Here is a 20706-nt window from a genome sequence, read left to right as displayed (position 1 = left end):
CCTCCCCCACCACACACACACCCCATTCTTGCCTGCATTCTGGTGCAACTGTGAGCTGTCTACCCTGGGGCCCCTTTGAACTGCCAAAGGGTGTTGAACCATCTCTGGTCTGCCTGTCCTGGAACAATCTGCTGTCAAATGACTTGGCAATGAAGTAGGCTGAGGGGGGCTGTGATGAGCAGAAGCAGCTGCCCGAGGAAAGTGCAGCGCAGGGACCTGCCCCTGGGACAGCATCCTTCCTGTTCTCAGAGTGTCACAGGGGGCTCGAGCAGCACTCAGGCCTTTCCGGTGCCCACGCTAGCATGTCTGTGCCCACCTAACGTCCCACCGCTCTGCTCACCCTCTCAGGCACTCGAGACATTCTCCTCACTGACCACAGCCCAGGCCATCTGCAGCACCGCTCACTCTCCCTGCTCAGAAGGCTCCTGTGCATCCTCGTTTGACGCACCTTTATGGCCCCTTCCAACCTCTGCATGAGCCACCCATCTTCCTGAGTCTGTCTCCACGTCCGGCTTCTCCAGTGGGAACAAGTGGCGAAACGCTTTGGAAACTGGGCAAACAGGACAGGCCTGCACTCCAGTCCCTGACTTAGTGAGTCTGGGGAGATCCAGGAACCTCAATTAGACACAAAGTCAAGACAATTCTGAAGCCAGGCCCAAAGAGAGTTGCCTATAAAAGTTCTGTATGGGGGACCAGGGAGACTGTATAGGGGTTAAGACATATGCCTTGTATTTTCTGACCCCAGCTCAATCCCAATGCCACTCCCATGGCACCCCCACACCAAGTATTGCTAAGTGAAGCTCTGGAGGCCCCCCAAACACCACTGGATGTGACCTTAGAGGCATCTGAAAATCATCAGAGTCGCGCTGATGTTCCATGGCACCTCAGGTAGTAAGCAGCACTGCATCCTCATTCAACCAGAAGCCAGGTGAGTCAAGTTAGTACAGAGTCTGGTGTTTCATTCCAAAGCTGTGTGAGTGACCACTTATGTCTATCAGTCCTAGGACTGCAGAAATGGGGGCTCAATGAGACTGAGCGATCCAACTGTGTTCTTGAGCATGGTAATACAATCTTAAATATGAGTAATAAAGTGAACTTTACCGTCAAAGTATCTGCAATAGGTTTTTTGTTTTGTTTTGTTCTGTTGTTTATTTATTTCATTTATTGAATCACCATAAGATACCGTTACAAAGCTTACGTGTTTGAGTTTCGATCATACAATGATGAAATACCCATCCCTCCACCATTACACATTTTCCACAACCAAAATCCCCAGTATTCTGCCCTTGCCCCAGCCCAACACTTTCCCTGCCTGTGTGACAGACAATCTCTTTCTCTACTTTGATTACATTTAATATTTAGATATCAGTCCCACATTATTTTTTTTTATTTTATTAAATCACCGTGTGGAAGATTACAATGCTTTCGGGCTTAGGTCTCAGTTATACAATGCTGAAACAACCATCCCTTCACCAGTGCCCATATACCACCACCAAAAAAAAAAAAACCCACACAGTACACCTCCCATCCCGCCCCCCCACCCCCTACCTTGTAACTGATAAGTTTCATTTTACATTCTGTTTACTTTGGTTACATTCAATATTTCAACACAAACCTCACTATTGTTGTTAGGAGTACCCCACTAGATTCAGACCTACTGTGAAGACAAATACGGGCTACCGCGGCCGCGCGGTTTTGAATTTCTGTACTTTAACAAGAAGTCCAGGGAGATTTCTTCCAGATATTAGATAATTGCAGGCTTGAAAACCCAATCTGTGGTCGTCTTAATATGGCGGCCACTGCGCCCTTCATCCCCGGAGAGAAAGAGGCGAGAGAGAGAAATACCTTTCCCCTCCTGGGCAGGCACGGGGCCGAGGCTTAGTTCTCAGGCTGGAGACATTCTGCGAGGAGTTGCCCACGCCGAAAGGTTTTGCTGGGTCTGGATTCACGCTTGTGCAGCTGCGGAGAGGCCGCACATGCGTGCGGCCCCCGGGATCACATCTCGGCCACATTATTATTGGGAATTTTCCCAACACCACTCAAACCTGCCGAAAAAGCAATGCTAGACAATTTGTTTTATATTGCTTATTATGAATAAGCAATATAATATCAAGCAGCTTCTCTCCTGGAATTCTAAACTTTTTTTTATTTTACATATTTGTAGGTTCTGGAGAGATCTCTGCAGCGAGCTGCTCAGTTCTGGGGTTCATTTGTATGTCTCTGGATCATGGTCATTTAGGTGCTTAATAAGTAGCTGGGGGCATTTTGTGGGTGTCATCTCAGAGTCCCATCAGGGCAGTGGGAAGGAGAGGGACCAGCTCCTCCCCTGTCCTGTGAGGCGTGGCGTTTGCTGCTACTGCTCTCACATACCTGGGTTTTTTGTTGAGTTCTGGAAGATGGCGGCTGCTGGATTTCCTAGGGGGCAGGCGGAGGGACAGCACTTGCTCCCATCTGGAGTAGCCCAGTGAAAGTGGCCTATTACAAAATCTGGAAGCATCTCTGCAGCTAGCTGCTCAGTTGCGAGATTCGTTTGAGTGTCTCTAGTATCTGCAGTAGTTAGAAAATTATAGGACTAGTATGTAACAGCAGACTGCCCATTTAGATAGATGGTTTTCTAAGTAGATATTGAATTCAGAGAGCCAATGAATACTACGAAAGGATTGCAAGTATCAACCATAGTCTCAGAAGAGCAACTTGACCATCAGACAACTTCAAAGTAAGTCAATGAATGACAAATATTGGTAACGGTGACTGTTTCGTTTCATTTCTTTGTGACACACAGGCAGCACTGGGGGACTACTCCTGGCTCAGGGCTCAGGAACCACATTGCATATGGAGAGCCAGGGATCAAACTTATTATGGGCTTGTAAAAGCAAAGTGTCTTAGCTGCTATAACCTTGCTTCAGGCCCTGATTGAAGCACACTTAAAGAATATGAAATGAAAATAATATTGCACTGGACTCTGTAGAGAAACTTGGCAGGCCAAGAGAACAAAAGGATGCATAAAGCAAAAGGTGTTGCTGCTGGAGTGATAGCACAGCTGTAGGGCGTTTGTCTTGCACGCGGCCAACCGGGTTCGGTTCTCAGCATCCCAATTGGTCCCCTGAGCCCCGCCAGGAGTAATTCCTCAGTGGAGAGCCAGGAGTAATCCTTGTGCATCACCAGGTGTGACCGCAAAAAGAAAAAAAAAGAGGCATAAACTGAGCACACAATGGGGTGCCCGAGAGCATTTTCAAGAGAAGCAGGTGGTCTCTTGCTCTCTCCTCTCGCCACATCTCCAAATTTTTCTCAGAAAATCCACTTTGCCTCGGAGAGGGGGAAAAGCACAGCGTCTGTCGGGGCCAACGGGTCCGTCTGTGGGCCCAGCTGAGCACTGTGCGGGGAGGGCCAGCGCTCCCGGGGCGTCACTGCAGGGACAGCGGGTCTGGAGAGGCGGTGAGCGGGACTCAGAGCCCAGGGAAAGCGAGCAGGCATTGGCGTCAGGCGCGCCAGGCAGGACCTCAGTCTGTGGAGGCTGAGGGGATGCGCCACTCTGACCACGTGGAGGAGCGGGCAGGGCTAAAGGGTCTGGAGCCCTCCCCGAGAAAATAAGGGACCAAACCACAGGAGGAGGTTGGCCCAAAACAGCAGCCCCTCAGTCACAGCCGCCCCACCCCCACCCCCAGGCACAGGCCTGTGAGGGGGTTCTGGCGGGAAGGAGCCCCCTCCCCTGAAAAGCATGAAAGCGCCCAGAAGTGGGCCAGAGCCTGAGGCACTGCTGGAAGGGAGGCCAGAGCCCCAGGCGGTACACAGGCCAGGCCACAGCCCCAGGCGGTACACAGGCCAGGCCAAACCCCCAGGCATTATACACGGAGGCCAAAACCAAGGCATTACACAGGTGAGGCCAAAACCTAGGTGTTACACAGGCGAGGCCACACACACATCTAGGTTTTACACAGGTGAGTGCACACCCCCAGTAGTTACACAGGTGAGTCCACTCCCCCAGGCCTTACACAGGTGAGGCCACACCCCTAGGCAACAGGCAAGTGAGGCCACACCCCAGGCATTACACAGGTGAGGCCACACCCCTACATCACACAAATGAGGACACCCTGCCAGTTGTCACACAGTCCAGCCTACCCACTCAGCAGTCACACAGGGGAGGCCACACCCCTAGGCAACTGGAATGGGAGGCTACAGCCCTCAGTCCTCAAGAGTACAGGTAAGTGGAAGAGAGCAGCTTCTGCATACAAATTGTCTGAATGGGGAAAAAAGAAAAAGAAGAGGCCAGAGAGACAGTACAGAGGGTAGGGCTATTGCCTCATTCGTGGCCAACCCAGGTTGAAATTCCAGTACCCCAAGCACCACCAGAGATGGATCCCTGAGTACTGAGTCAGGCATCAGCTCTGAGCACAGCCGGGTGTGAAAAAAAAGTTTGCTCTTTCTTCATTTCCCTGACACTGCATACTGTCCACCACCAGGGGGAAAAAGGAGCAAGACCTAGTGATCTGCTGGAAGCAGGAAAGATTGACAAAGCATGCCTTCCTTGTGTATAAGGAAGTGTGCGTCCATGTGAGCCTCATAGGCAGCTTGACCAGGACCTTGACAAAGAATCTTGGCCACGGGAGTATGATGCCACAAACAGGTCAACCTGTAGCTGCAGGGCGAGAGCATCAGCAGCCTGATGGTGCCTTCAGGCTTCCTGACACCTCACAATTGCTGCTGTGCCTTTGGGCAGACCCCAAGACCTTGGGACCAAGTTTCCCAAGAAATTAAACAGCCAAAAGTTAGGTATGTGAGAGCCATGCCCACAAACCACGTCTGGCTCCGCTAGACAAGCTCATTTATTGACCGTATTTCAGAGACCCATAGATAAATCTCCAAGAGATCAAAAGCCAGAGACACAGCAGCAATTCCCGGAAGACACCACAGAACTGGAGATCACTCCAGGCCCTACACTGAGCCAATTTCACTGGTGCACCCAAAATAGAGCAGGTGCAATCTCCCCACCTACTCCAAATGGAATCTTGGCAACCAAGAGCTTCCACAAGCAAGGCCCAGTATGGTTCCAGGACTAAATCTCCATGCCACATGATGGCAGAGGTGCTGGTGTCCCTCCCTGGCTCCACTCCTGCTTGTTGCCCACAATGTGCCTCAGGGTGCCACTTTAGCGCAACAACAACCCTGGTTCAGAGACACAGGAATGAGTTCCAAACAACTCTAAAAAACTGGAGATCTCTCCAGGCCCCAAACTGAGCCAATTTCACTGGAGCATCCCAGATGGAGCAGGTACTGTGTGCCCACCTACTCCAAATGGAATCCTGGCAACCAAGAGCTTCCACAAGCAAGACCCAGGTATGCGGGTTCCAGGACTAAATATCCATGCTGCATGGCGGCAGAGGTTGTTCCTCCCCGACTCCCCGACTTCTTATTGGCCTGGGTGTTACACCCAAAATGTGGCTCCTGGTGCCACCTTAGTGCAGAAACAGTCCTGGTACAGAGACGCCCAACCGAATCCCCAAATGAATTACTGCCCTCCGGAAACGTCTTTGAACCCAACCATTTCAATCTAGGATTCTAGAAGCGAGTGGCCGCAGCACCCAAGATTTTCAAAATGAGCAATGGACAATAAATGATGTAGCATCTGCCCCTGGCAGGCAGGCTTGAATGGTGGTGGGAAAAGTTGAGCAAAACATAATGCCCAAAAGTAGAGAGAGAGTATTGGGGAAACTGTCTGCCATGGAGGCAGGGTGAGGACTGGTGGTGGGAAGTGTGCACTGGTGGAGGGATGGGTGTTCTGTCATTGCCTGAGTCTCGAACATGAAAGTTTTGTAACTGTGTCTCAGGGTGATTAAAAACAAGTAATGTGGAGTTCATGCCCAATTCAATCAGCTTAGTCAATGGCTGAATAAAAAGCAGTACTCCTACATTAAAAAAAAATCTTGGCGAGAAAGATACTTTGATACTTTTTACATGGGCGTGAAAAAGGCAACTCATGACACCCCAGATTATGCACATATGCAAGAGAAGATGAAATTCTTGACATCAAAACATGACAAAATTTTGTCAATTTGTGTATAACTTATAAATTAACTCTTTCCCAAATCCGCCCACTTGGAGAGCCCGGCAAGCTACCAACAGTATACAGCCTGCATGGCAGAGCCTGGCAAGCTACCTGTGGCGTATTCGAGATGCCAAAAACAGTAACAACAACTCTCAGAATGGAAACTTTACTGGTGCCCGCTCGAGCAAATCAATGAACAACAGGATGACAGTGACTTCTGACTTGTGTGTTTCCCAAAACTGTTTAGAGTACTCAGGGCCACTGTATACGGATACAGACTCTAGTGAGTGGATCATTAAATACTGAAGTTCCCTATGTAAAATGATTACCGATTTTTCCACTGTTAAATCCATGACGCATTGTGTGCCCACACCAGCACAGTCAGGCGTGGCCCTAGTGTCCCCAAACATCACTGGGCTTGAGCAGCATTCAATTCACGTTCCCAACAAGCACTAAACTTTCCAACCAGATGAACAAACGTCACTGGGAGTAGCTACCAGTTTCCCAAGCATTGCCCAGAACACGAATGGGAGAAGGGTAGGGGGAAATTTTGGCCAATGATTGCTGGTGGTGGAATCAAACGGGCCCATTCAGGCTGAAGGTACACAGGAATATTGCCAGCAGCTGCACTCACAAGAGGCTAAAGGCAAAAGCAAGTCAGAGGTCACCTAGGGAGATGTGAATGAAATGGGCAGGTCGGGAAACTACCAAAGGACACACCAGGACCAAAATGAAATGGCCCAACTGCTGGGGTGGAAAACTCCATATTCAAGAATGAGGGGCCGCTGGTTCATATGTGAACAGAGAGATGGAAGGAAATTCTGCCTGAGTGTTTGACACAGCAATAAGCTATCTGATGTGGGGGCAACTAGCTTCAGAGCTCGCTAGTGAAATCTCAGATACTAAGCAGTGGATAAACAGACTTCAGAAAAAACCTGCTTTGCCATTAAGAAATCCCACTAGAAAATGGCTAATAGTAGTACATAGTAGAAGGCTGAGGTATATTTTAATAGTCACATAAAATAACCGGACATTGCAATGACTGCTACAAAGTAATTGCAATTCAGACACATAATTTGATAACAGCAATTCTATCATCACATTCATTTCAACGGAACTCATTGAAGGGCCATCACTGAAAACAGTACTTTTAAGTACAATTAATTGAAAAGAATACTCTGATGTAATCAATTCAGCACAAAACTGCTAGACATGGTGAAGAAGGAAAGGGTGCAGGGTTTAGTATTCTCTGAAGCAACTGCTGTGTCAAAAACAAATGGGAAATTTGTCAGGTTAGGATCAAACATAATGTGAGACTCAGGGAAAGGAAACAGTGTGCCCAAAGCACTTGGCATGGGCCCGAGTCCCCTGTGAGGATGATCCTGAGCTGGGCCTCCACCCCCAGCGCCCAGGGCACCTGCTGTGCCACAGGTTCTACCTGAAGGGTCGACTTGCAGCGCTGTCTCCAGGGGGCGCTGCTCCCCCTTGAAACACCAGCAGGGCTCCAATAAGCCAATGCTATAGGAAATCATTCCATAGAAAAGCTCCACCACAGGGAGGGAATGGGGAAGGGCGGGGCGTGGTTTGAGCCCACTAGAAGGTTCTACACAAGAGACTAACTTCTGAGCAGAGAATTAAGTCTTAATATTCTGGCACGTCCTAGACCCCAGGATTCCGACAGAGAGGCCTGTGCTGCAGATGCCTGTCCCTACCCCACCTCCCCACTCTTGGTGGATACTTTGTGTTTACCTAATAGGGCTGGGACTTTGTTGCCACAGAGAAAGTGTAGCAGTTTCAACTCAGATGAAACCAACCAGTTCCCAGGTCCCAGCAATTTTCCAATATCAGGAAAAAAATAACAGAAACCTGGTCTTAGTGCTGATTGCACAATCATTTCCCAAGAAGCTGCAAGGCTCAGATCCCTCTCTACATCCCTTGTGTTGGAGAAAATAGAGCTTCCAGGACCAGTACTCAGTGGCCAGAGGTCTATGGGTAATTCTTGAGACTATTGATCCCTGTCACTTCCCCATTACAGACACATTGCCACCTCTGGAAACCACTGATCTCTGGAGAAAACAATATACGGGATAGACAAACCAGCTACTATTCCACACCCAGCATGGTGTTGGAACAAAAGCAGATCCATAGACCAGTGCAATAGGGTTCAATATTCTTACACATCCCCTCAAATATGAGATCATCTAATCTTTGATAAGGGAGCAAGAAATGTAAAGTGGAGCAAGGAAAGGAAAGCTTTTTTTTTTTTTTTTTTTTTTAACAAATGGTGCTGGCAAACCTGGACAGCTACATTAAAAAAAAATGGCCTCAGACCTCTACCTAACACCATGCACAAAAGTTAGATCAAAGAGGACTAAAGACCTTAACATTAGTCCAGAATCCATCAGGAACATTGAAGAAAAGATCAGAAAACTCTCTAGGATACTGAAGCTTAAAGGTATCTTTCGAGACAAAATGCCATTGACCAAGTAAGTGGAAAAAGAGATAAACAAATGGGACTACCTTAAACTAAGAAGTTTCTGCACCTCCAAAAAAACCAAAAAACAGTGACAGTCTGTTTACAAAGAATGCAATGACAGTCTACAGGATGGGAAAGGATATTCACCCAATAGCTCTCCAATAAGGGACTAATAACTAGAATATAAAAGGCACCGGTTGAACTCTACAAGAAGAAAACATCCAACCCCAGTAGAAAATGGGGCAATGAAATGAACAGAAACTTTCTCAAAGAAGAAATCCAAATATTCAAAAGACACATGAAAAAATGCTCTTTATCACTAATTATCAGAGAGATGCAGATCAAAACAACAGTCAGATATCATCTCACACCATAGACTGGGACATATCCATAAGAACAAAAGTGTTGGCATGGACGTGGGAAGAAAGGGACTCTCCTTAACTGCTGGTGGGAATGCAGACTGGTCCAGCCTTTTGGGAAAACAATATGGATATTTCTCAAAAAACTAGAAATTGACCTCCTATTTGACCCAGCAATAACTTTTGGGAATATATTCTGGAGATGCAAAAAGTACAGTAGAAATGACATCTGCATTTGTATGTTTATTGCAGCACTATTTACAATAGCCAGAATCTTGGAAAAACCCGAATGCCCAAGAACAGATGACTTGTTAAAGAAACTTTGCTATATCTACACAATGGAATAACTATGCATCTGTTAGAAAAAATGAAACCATGAAATTTGCATGTAAGTGGATCAACATGGAGGGTATCATGCTAAGTGAAATGAGACAGAAAGAGAGTGACAGACATAGAAGGACTGCACTCATTTGTGGAATATAAAGTCACAGAATGGGAGACTAACACCCAAGGATAGCAGAGATAAGGGCCAGGAGGTTCACTCCAGAGCTTGGAAGCCTATCTCATGTACTGGGGGGTAAAGGCAGGTGGGATGGAGATGAGACCACTAAGTAAGTGATGGTTGGAGGGATAGCTCAGGTTGGTAGATGAGTGCTGAAAGTAGACTATGGATCAAGCATAATAGCTGCTTAGTACCTATACTGAAAACCATAACACCCGATAGGAGAGAGAAAGAGGGAATGTGTCTGCCACAGAGGCAGGGGGTGGGAAGGGGTTAGGGTGGTGGAGGGACACTGGGACCATTAGTGGTAGAGAATGGGCACTGGTGGAGGGATGGGTACTCCAACATTGATTGAAGCGTAATCACGAATGCTTGTAAATTTGTAACTTTATCTCATTGTGATCCTTTAAAATTTAAAAATAAATAGGTAAAAACAAAAGAGAAAAGAAAAGGAACCGAAGACATAGTACAGTGGGTGGGCACTTTATTTTATTCAGCCAAGCTGAATTGAATCCCCAGTACACCACAGAGTCTCCTGAACCCACCAGAGGCCACCCCTGAATGAAGTGCAGTAAGCCCTGGGCTCCTGAGGATGTGCCCCACCCCAAATTAATGAAAATAAATCTGCCCGACCTATTCACGCCTTAACAGTGAGGCTTCCTCACAGCACTTCGGGGATCTGGGTTTTTGTGGGACAGAAGACAGCACCATCATAGCTACATGACCACAGACAGGGAGATAGCTCCTCGAGCCTGACACTGCATGTTCCCAGAGCAAAGCCTGGGGTGACCACTCACCCCTACCCCCAGATCCCAAACCGACCCCACACCACCCATATACCCACACCCACAAGAACCACACCCCACACAGAGCCAGCTATGAGTACTCTTTGAGCACTGCTGTGTGTGGCCCCCAAACCAAAATAAATAAATCAAACAAAGCTAAACAAAGCTGAAAGGCTGCAGTGACTGACATTAGGGACTTCGTGTTAGTAATGGCTCTAATTTGAACAGGCATAGTGAACAGAATATCCGGGTTTATCTTTAATCTAGTTGAGACCATCACTGGCATAAGTCCTGGGAAGGCATGCAAAAGCAGAAGAATAAGCAAGAGTCCAAGACCATAAAAGGTAAAACACCCAACAGCAGACAGGGCAGGGGAAAGGAAGTCAGGTAGAGTTACCTGAGATTTAGGGCCAGGGTTGCAAAGAAGGAATAAGCCAATCAGACAAAAACACCACCCTGAGTACTGGGAGGGAGCCAGTCCAAGGAAGGCAGGTGCAAACCAAGAGGGCATAAAAGGGGCTGCTTACAGCAAGGCAGGGTTCCACTCTATGCAGGGGAACTTGGTCGACCAGTCACATATGCTTGGCGTGAATAAAGGAAATCTGCTCACAATTTTTACTATGTCTCGTTCCTCGAATCACGGACCCTAACAAAAACCAACAACAAAGAAAACTCCATGAGACAGGTGGAGGGTAGTGGATGGTTCACAATGTTTTGCAAGCAGGGAGGGTAGCTCAGGGTTCTGGAACATCTAACGAAGCAGTTTCCTGGCTGACTTTCCAAGGGCAGACTTGGAATGCTGAGTCAGAGACTAGAGATATGAGTATAGAAACAATCCTTTAGATGTTCTGTTAGATCTGTGTCAGAAGGGATTAGTTAAAGGATGGAGGTACTATGCTGTGATGTGGTGGCAAAGATGTGTATGAGGCTGGGGAGATTCAAACGAAGAAGATTCCAAATACAGATAAAGGAGGAAAGGAGGGGAGGGAGAAGGAGAGGAAGGGCAGGGAGGGAGGGAAGGGAGGGGCAGAGAGAAGGGGAGAGACAGGAGGCAGGTGGGATATGTAGGAGGATGAAGAGGAATGAAAGGAATGGAGGGAATGGAAGGAGAGGGAGAGGGAGGGGATGGAGGAGACTGTGGCAGGAGGGGGCGGGTGGTACGAAGCCCTAATCACTGGTCTTATAGTGACTGTGGCTGAGTCTGGGTGTTCCCAGGAGCGGGAAGGGGAGGCTGTGCTTGCTGGCCTTGGTGTGTTGTTAATGGTTCATATAAACAGTGTCCAGAGCACTTTGTTGTCCCAGTTCTGTGGGAGGAAGGAGGGCGAATGGTCTGAGTAGAACCTGGCAGGTGTGGGGAGCTGGGTCAGGGAATGGACAGTACTCAGTGCCCTGCAGAAGGCCCTGACCGACCCTCCCACCTCTCTACACTGCAGGTGCAATCCAGGACAGGACTGGGGCAGGAAGGGGGGGAATCCCCCACCGGGCTCAGCCTGCCTCTCTGGCCTGCAGAGGGAGCTGGTCTGTGGGCTGGGGGCTGAGACTGGAGGGGTCCAGCAGCCTGCAGTCCCTCACAGTTTGGCAGTCAGGCGGGTGCTCAGCAAGGCTCCAAAGACAGTTCACTACATCCCCACCAGAGAGCTGGAATAGCTGGAAACTGGGCTGCAGGGCCAGAGGAGGAGGCGGTGTCTCAAAGTAGACCGGCCTCAGTGTCTGCGGGCAAGGAGGGCAGCATCCAAGAGCAACAGAACCCCAGCTCCTCAGCCTGGAACTCTGGAACTTGAGGTGCCCAGAGCTCAGTCACCTCTGAAAGCCATAGGAGGACATCCAGTGGCCCCTCCGGGCCCTCCTACAGTCCTGCTTTCTTTTGCTTCAGCAGAAATACTGAAACATCTTAGCTGAGACGTTGGTTCATGATCAAAGAGACGAGCTCAGAGGAGCTGTGGGCTGCTGAAGTGAGCAGACCATGGAACAGAGGACCAGACCGCACACGCACACTTCCACCCGCCAGCTGGCACTTGTCAAAGCAGGCCAGAACACCCGCCCCCCCCCCACAACCACCACTCATGGATGGTCTACGGGGCCAGGGGGTGGCACTGTGCTTTCAGGGTGAGGCTCTGGGTTCACATTGGCCTCAGGGTGCTGCGTGTGAAGTGCGTGTCACAGGACACATCTCTAGGTCAAGGGTGGGCAGAATAGTACAGTAAGTAGAGTGCTGACCTTGCATGCTGCTGACCAGAGTTTGATCCCCAGCATTCTAAGGGTCCCCTGAGCACTGCCAGGATTGATTCTTGAGTGCAGAGCCAGGGGTGACCCTTGAGCAATGCCAAGTGTGCCACCCTCAACCATAACAAAAGCCTATTAATTTCATGACTTATTACCTAAGTTTTTAGCTGTTAGCGCCAGAGCCATAGTTTAGCATGGGGCGCATTTGCCTTACATGTGGTCCACCTGGGTTTGATCCTCTGCACCCACGTGGTCCCCCAGTCTGCCAGAAGCGATCTGTGCCCAGAACCAAGAGTAATCCCTGAGCATGGCCAGGTGAGGCCCCCAAACAGTACTGAGCCTCAAGGTTCCAAGATGCCAAACAGTCCTGCAAGGACCTTTCATTCCCAGCACCTCCAAGCCAGTGGGGTTACCTAGGGAGCGGCTGGATCCTCAGGGGTCCCGGAACTGTGCCAGAGCATAAAGCGAAGTCCACAGTTTCCAGTTACCCACTGCCCGGGCCTGTCCCTACCCAGAGACACCCCTACTGAGCCCCTCCAGAAGAAAGACCGCACTGTGGCTGGGTCCAGACAAGGCTGCCTGACCCCCTTATATATATTTTTTAATCAGATGATGTTGGAGCTGGAGCTGGAGCTGTGGATGAGAGCCTGCTTCACATGTGCCAAGTCATGAGTTTACACCGAGAGAGTTTGATAAAACAATGCATGTCTAAGGGCTGGAGAAGTAGCCTTGCACGCTAGCGACCAGGATTCGATCCCAGGCATCCGTAAGGTCCCAGAGCCTCCCAGGAATGGTTCCCGAGTGCAGAGCCAGGAGTTATCCCAGAGCACTGCTGGCTGTGACCCTCAAACCAAAAACAACTTCTGTATCAGATGGAGCTGAAGAGACCAGAGCCGAGAGAGCAGGAAACTGTTTTGAAGGAAGAGGAAGTCCTGAAATTTAGTGGTGATTCTGGCAGCCAGAGAGTGAGTCTGAGCCTGCTCAGGGCACAGCACAAGTCAGAGCACACTGATTAGATAACTAATCTCAGTCATCAGAGGAGAGCACTGTGATCTCCGAATCACCCCTGGTCTTGCTGCACAGTAGGAAAGGAATCCCTCAGCGTTCTCCAGGGAAGCCCAGAGTTCATGAGTCCTTCCCCCTCCCCTGTGTAGGTTGCCTAGGAGAAGGGCAGCATCCCTGAGAGTGGCAGCTGCGCCGTGGCCCCGCCCCCTCCCTACTTGAGGCGGGCTGCTAGTTCTCCAGCTTGGAAAGTGCCTCACCTGGGCTTGCCTAGTCGCTGCCAAGCTGCTTGAGTGCCATGCCCAGGTCGCTGCCATGTCCCTTTCTGCCCCTGCAACTCTGTCTCTCCTGTTCCTGCCAGACTCCGGGCTGAGGCCAGCCTCCCATAAGCTTGCCCTGGACCACTCGGAACTGCTGCCATGGAGCCAGTGTGAGTGTGAGGCAGTGGTGCGAGTGCGGGGTGTGGGGTGGGGGTGCATGGTGCGGGATGGGGGTGCACTGTGCGGGCTGTGAGGTGCATGGTGCAGAATGGGGGATGCGGGATCGGGGTGCGCCTTATGGGGTGGGGGTGCTGGGAGGGGGTGCGTGGTGTGCGTTGCAGGGTTTGGGTGCGCAGTGCGTGGAAGGCAGTGCAGGGTGAGGGATGCACATGGCTGGGTGGGGATGCGCGGTGGGGGATTCAAGTGCGGAGGCGGGTTTGGGTGCGGAGTGTAGGTTGGGGGTGAACGGTGCATGGTGCTCAGTGTGGGAATCTTGGTGCAGAATGCAAGATGAAGGCTGCACAGGGCTGGGTGGGGGTGTGCGGTGAGGAATGGGGGTGCAGTGTGCGAGTTGGGGGTGTGTGGTGCAGTGCGGGGTGCAGGCTGCCGGGTAGTGGTGCACGGTGCAGGGTGGGGTGGCGTGGGGGTGCACCATGCGCCCTGGGGCCACGTTCCCTTTAGACTTTCCCTGCGCCCCATCCTGGGGGTCCCCCCATTGGACCTTCTAGGCTACGGCAGTGCAGGACTTGCAAGGGGACTGAGTCCCAAGTTCCCAGCCTGGGTCATGGCGGTGGAAGCCCCCAGTTCTTGGTGGGAGACTCTTCCCTGAGGAGAGCCCCACTCCGGGTTGGGGGGTGGCAGTTACTTTTGCTCTAATTTCGGCTGGGGCTCCCAAATTAAGGCTGGAGCAGCTTTTTAACTGGGTGGCAGCTTTGGGGTGTAGATGTGACTGCCAAGGCTTCTGGAAGTACAGGGAGGTGGGGGGGGTAGCCCATCCTGACCCCCAAGAAAGCCTGGAGATTTCAGTCAAAAAACCCACATATCAGAATTTTCAGCAAATTATATCTTGGTAAGGTCCATCCTGAGACCATGGAGTCAGGCCAGGGTATGGCAGTGATTTTGGATTGTGGAGGCAAGTGGCTGTTGGGGGCTCTCTGCTTGGGTGGTCACCAGGCCAATCTCCCCCCCTCCCCTCTGATTTACCCTGGTCTGTTCAGCCATGCGAAGGTATGAGATTAATTGTGGTTTTTGATCTCTTTCGAGATTTATTTATGGGTCTCTGAAATAAGACCCATAATTGAGCTTGTATAGCTGAGCCAGAGGTGGTCTGTGGGTGTGGCTCCCTCACACAGAGTTTTTGGCCTTTTAATTTTTTGGGAAACTTGATCCCAAGTTGTTGGGGTCCGGCCAAAGATATGGTGGCAATTTCGGGGTATCAGGAAGCCTGAAGGCACCATCAGGCTGCTGATGCACTCACCCTGCAGGTATAGGTTGACCTGCTGGCGGCACCATACCCCCATTTTCTTCCTTGACCAATCTAAATACTTGTCAATTTTGTTGATCTTTTTTAAGAACCAACTTTTGACTTTATTGATTTTTTTTCTCCCATTGTCGACTTTATCTCATTTGTTTCTTTTTAATATTCATGTTTTGGTTCTGGTTGATTTGGGTTGAACTTTCACTTCCTTTTTTCTAGTTTCTTAAAATGGAAATGTAGATATTGACTGGAGATGCTTCTTCTTCACTAGCATAAGCATTTCCAGATGTGAATTTCCTTCCAGACACCGATTTAGCAGCATCCTACAAACCCTGTACATTGTGGTTTTCTTGTATCCATCTTAACTTGTTCTCTAATTCCCATATGATTTCTTAGATGCATTTGTAAATACTCCAACATTTTTAATTTTCTATGTATTTGTGAATATCTAATTTTAATTATTGTTATTTTTTTAATCCTAGAGTGCGTGCTTTGAATAATTTCAGCATTTTTACACTTATTATGACTTGTTTTATGGCCTTTACCATGTGTGCTTGAATGGATCTATTCTGCTGTTGTGTGGGACAGTATTTTGTGTTCGTTAGATCTAATTTGTAGTGTTGCCATATCTTCTATATCATTGTATATATTGCGTTATTTGTCCTATCCACAATTGAAAGTAGCCTTTGGAGTATTTCTTCACTTCTTTCTGTCATCTTTTCCTTTAGTGGAATTCTGTTGTATATATTTTCATATTGAAATTTATTTTACCAGCATTGATATGCCCATAGAAACTCTATTACTGTTAGTTTTACATTGTACAGCTTTTCCTTTCATATATTGTATGAATTTATTCTTTTGCATATGTTCAATTATTTCTTTCTTTGACTCTAAATCCTACAACTTGTAGAAAGTTAAAGCGTTGGTTTTTCTTTCATTTCTTCAAATTTCTTCTTTTTTATTGAAATGTTTACTCCATAAACATTTAATATACTTGCTAAACAATATCTTTGTATTTTATTTTATAATTACTTTTCTACTCATCCACTCTCTCGCTCCTTTATTCCTCTGGGATTTTCATTTTGTGTTAAATACTTATTTTGCTTAATCTTAATGAATTTGCTATTTTTTCCACCATAAATGTTTTTTATTTTCTGGGATTTCATCTCACGTATTAAGAAATTGTGTGGGGCTGGAGAAATAGTACTGAGGGAAGGGCATTTGCCTTGCACGTGGCTGACCCAGGTTCAATTTCCAGCATCCCATATGGTCCCCTGAGCACCACCAGGAGTAATTCTTGAGCACATGAGCAAGTAATAATCCCTGTGCATCACCAAAAGGAAAAAAACAATGTGTTCTAAATATACTGGTGGAGGGATGGATGTTAGAATACTGTATGACTGAAATCCAATCATGCACAGCTTTGTAAAGGTCTATCTCACATTCAACAAAAAAGGCTTTTTTTTAATTCAATAAAAAAGGTTTTAAAAAAAGATTTTAAAAAGCTTTAAAAAATATTATTGTTTTATTTTCTCATTTTACTTTTTGCTGCTTACCTTACACATTTCATCTTTAAACAGTATAACCCATCAACATGGTTTTATAGTTAGCAAGCACGTAACTATTTTATAATGAGATTAGAGAAAAGTTATAAAAAAATTGATAGAATTTTTATATATGCCCATGTAATTGTCTACTCATCTACATTTCTTCATGAAAATGTGAGTTAGTGTCCAGCCAGTGTACTGTGTCTTGACCTTTTTCTGATCATGACGGCTTTTGACCTTGTTTCCTTCCTGTGTCTCCCTCCCACCCCATTCTACCAATTAGCTTCCTGGTCTCATGCTCTGGCTCCCCAGGTATGAGACTTTTTAACCTATGACCCTCTAAAATATCTTATGGTCTCTGATTGAGAAATACTTGTCTAATAACTAGCACAGCGGTAGGGCATTTGCTTTGCACGCGGTTGACCCAGGTTCGATTTCTCCGCCCCTCTTGGAGAGCCCAGCAAGCTATCGAGAATATCTTGCCCACACGGCAGAGCCTGGCAAGCTACCCGTGGTGTATTTGATATGCCAAAAAGAGTAACAACAAGTCTCAAAATGGAGAAGTTACTGGTGCCTGCTTGAGCAAATTGATGAGCAATGGGATGACAGTGACAGTGACAGTGAATTTGGTTTTAGTTGTAGGGCAGACCTGCTAGATTAAATTTCTTTCAGTGCTCTTTGAACTTCTCTTTCATTTTTGAAGGATGCTTTTGTTATACAAAGAACTCTCTATGGTCTTTTCCTCCTAGAATTTCAAATCTGTAAGCGTATTTGGGAGAATTTATAAATAAATCCCTCTATAGGGAATGAAAATAATATGTAGGTCTAAAGATCTGTGAGGCGTATGGTGAGGCACTACTGCCTACCCACCCCGTCTCCTTTCAGCCTTCATTGAGACAGCCCTTCCTCCCACACCTGGACTGTGGGACCCACTACCACCACCCTGTGCCTTGATACCATCCCTTTGGACTTGCCTAAGCTGACCCTGTCTCTAAGCCCAAGCAGTCCCAAGTGGACCCAGTGGCTGTACTAATACCCCCCAACACGTGGGCATGTCAGCATCCTTGCAACAACTCTATTCCTTCAACTCCACTAACAGCATGTTCATAATTCTCTCCCACAATCCTTCCACAATAACCCTGGTATCTAAATGGGAGTAACTAGACCTACACTTGCCTATCAACTGAAATGCCACCTCAAGATCATGGAAATAGTTAGAAAAACAACAGACCACAAGTGGTAGCCCTGGAAATAATAAATTAGATCAGTTTAATAACAAATAAAGTCAATATTCAGATAAACGAAAATCTAAAGCTCACCTGCAGCACCCACAAAGCTCTAAGAATGTGGGGATACCAAAAAAACTCATCTGCAATGGCAGAAAGAGAGGGAAGTCCAGGCAAATTCTCATGCTCAATTCAAATTTTGAGCCTCATTAAAAAGACCCTCAAATCAACACTTCATGAAATGGCAATAGAAATAAAAGAATCACTGGAAGAGAAACTCAATCAGATCAAGGAAGAATTGAAACGTGTTATTCAAGAGTCTATACAAATGGAATTAAAGGAAATAAAGAATGCAAGGATAGCAAGCCACAAAAAACAGAATTCTGCATGCAGAAAACCATATCAGTCACAGTGAAGACAAAATGCTAGCCAACCATGATAATGATGTTGCAAAAGAAAAGAGGTCAAGAAATAAAATATAAAATAAGATTATTGATGAATAACAGCAAATGGAATATTATAGGAGTAGCAAATGGAGAGGAAAAAGAGAAAGGGGAAGAATGACGAGAGGAAGAAAAAATAACTGACAACTTCTCCAGTTTCTGAAGGGAGGCTTTTGCAGAGATTCAAGAGGCTCAGAGACTAAACAAGATAGAATCAAGCAAACTAACACCAAGGCACATAGTAATAGAAATGAAAAAAGCAAAAGACAGACAACTTAAAGCATCAAGAAAGAATAAAATTCTCTGGTACAAGGGAAAAAACTAAAAGATCTCCCATATGACACATTTCAGGCCAAAAAAAAAAGAATGGAATAACATACTCAACGTATCACTTGTACCACTTGTCATCAGTTGTTCATTAATTTTCTCGAGTGGGTGCCAGTAATGTCTCCATTCATCCCTGTCACATGCTAGTGTAGTCCAATGGCATCTGCTCACTCCAGGAACACGAGGAGCCTCAAACCATTCACTCAGGGTACTGACGGAGAAGTGTGACCATCTCGTAGGTGGGTGGCTACACGTTCTTTTGACATCCCGTGGAATCCAGTCAGTAACAGCTCTAGTCCAGTGGTCATCTCTAAATTGCATTACGTGTCTGGCCCATCTGATTTTTGATGCCTTGGCAAATGAGCAGCAACCCTGATTCTTGATTGTTGATGGAGGTATTCAACGTACCAAATGAAAAAAGAAATTTTTTTTCATCTTGGACTACAGCAGCTGCCTCATCCAGCTGTCATTTACATTGCAGGGATGGATAAGAATCTTTTCAGACAAACAAGACAAAGTAAACAAATCCTGCAAGAATTACTGAAAGGTTTCCGATAAAAAGCATTTGAAAAATTAACCCCCACCCACATACATAAAATAGCAACAGAGCCCCTTTTATCAATAAGCTTTCTGTATTTCAGTGGACTAAACTGTCCTACCAAAAGACAAAGAGTAGCTGGATGGATTAGGAAAGAAACTTCTATTGCTCTTACAGAAAACACTCCTAAACTCACTAGGTAAATATAGACTCTGAGTGTAAGGATGGAAAACTGTCATACAAGCCAGTGGGAGACAGAATAAAGCTGGAGTAGCCATACTTATAATAGACCAAACAGCATCCAGCAGATGAATAAAGGAGGGCACAGGGTTGCCAGGTTAGTTGATGACCAGTTGCTGTTTATTCCATTCTCCCCATGCGCCCCGTTCCAGTCTCACACTGCCCCTCATTCCCATCTCCTCCTGTCCCCCGTGCCAGTCTCTCCACACACACTCCTGCAGCCTCTTCTAGAGCCCAGCTTTCCAGCATTCAGGGTAGCAAGGACACCTAGGTGAGGTTGCACAATCAACATCTGAAAGCCCTTCCTTCTGGGGAAGCTCTTCTAAGACAAAGATGTCCTCCTGCTAGGAGATCAGCCCAAGGGCTTTGATTTTATCTAAGGACACACTTCTCCTTTACTTAGTCCACAAACAATCATCTTAGATCTACTTACTTCTTAATAATCTTTCTAGTCATTTTGTATGGACACAGTAAGAGATATGTTAATCTTATAGGGTGACTCTGCTGGGGACATCTGGCTATAGATCCCAGACTGCATTTCTCAAGCCAGATGAGTCCTTCCTAACCCTAGCAGGGTCCTTGTCCAGTCATTTTTCTTTGGGCCATGACAGAATTCATCCACGACCTTGCCTTAAGTTATAATTAAGTATTATGATGCTTGGCCTGTCCTGTTTTCATACCAGGGTAGCTCACAGCTTGCCCTGGCTTCATCCAGTCCCTTCATCGGGACTCTGTTTCTGAGATGCTAGGAACTAAAGGGGAACTAAGGCTTGAGTCACGTAATATATACTACAGACATCCAGGAATCAATATTATTTGGAATCAATTAACTCCCAAGTTACAAAAGCATAGAGTTATCTGTCTTCCTATGTTTATACAAAAAAGGACATTGCTCTGAAGTAAACTATGCAAAGGACATAAAGGAAGGAGAAAAGCAATATTTCAATTAAAATACAAAATCCAGAGTTGTTACAGGGATCTGACCTTACAAGTCACAGGGTCTGATTTAGGGATCTAGGTGATTGGGGAAGAGAGCACAGAGAAGTTAAAGATAAACATAGAGGAATGGGAGTGCCTCAGGAGCATGGTGATGGGTGTAACCCAACAAACCTAAGCTCCCTGCAGCCAGGGAGAAAGGACTAACCAATGTTATCCTACATTCAGGCACCTCCACCAACCTCCCCAAAACTGAGGATATATTTTTCTCTAGTGCATGTGGAATGTTCTCCAGGATAGATAACATATTAGGGCATAACCC

Source organism: Sorex araneus, chromosome 7 (genome assembly GCF_027595985.1).
Source record: "Sorex araneus isolate mSorAra2 chromosome 7, mSorAra2.pri, whole genome shotgun sequence".
Lineage (NCBI taxonomy): Eukaryota > Metazoa > Chordata > Mammalia > Eulipotyphla > Soricidae > Sorex > Sorex araneus.
This window is presented reverse-complemented; position numbering follows the sequence as displayed.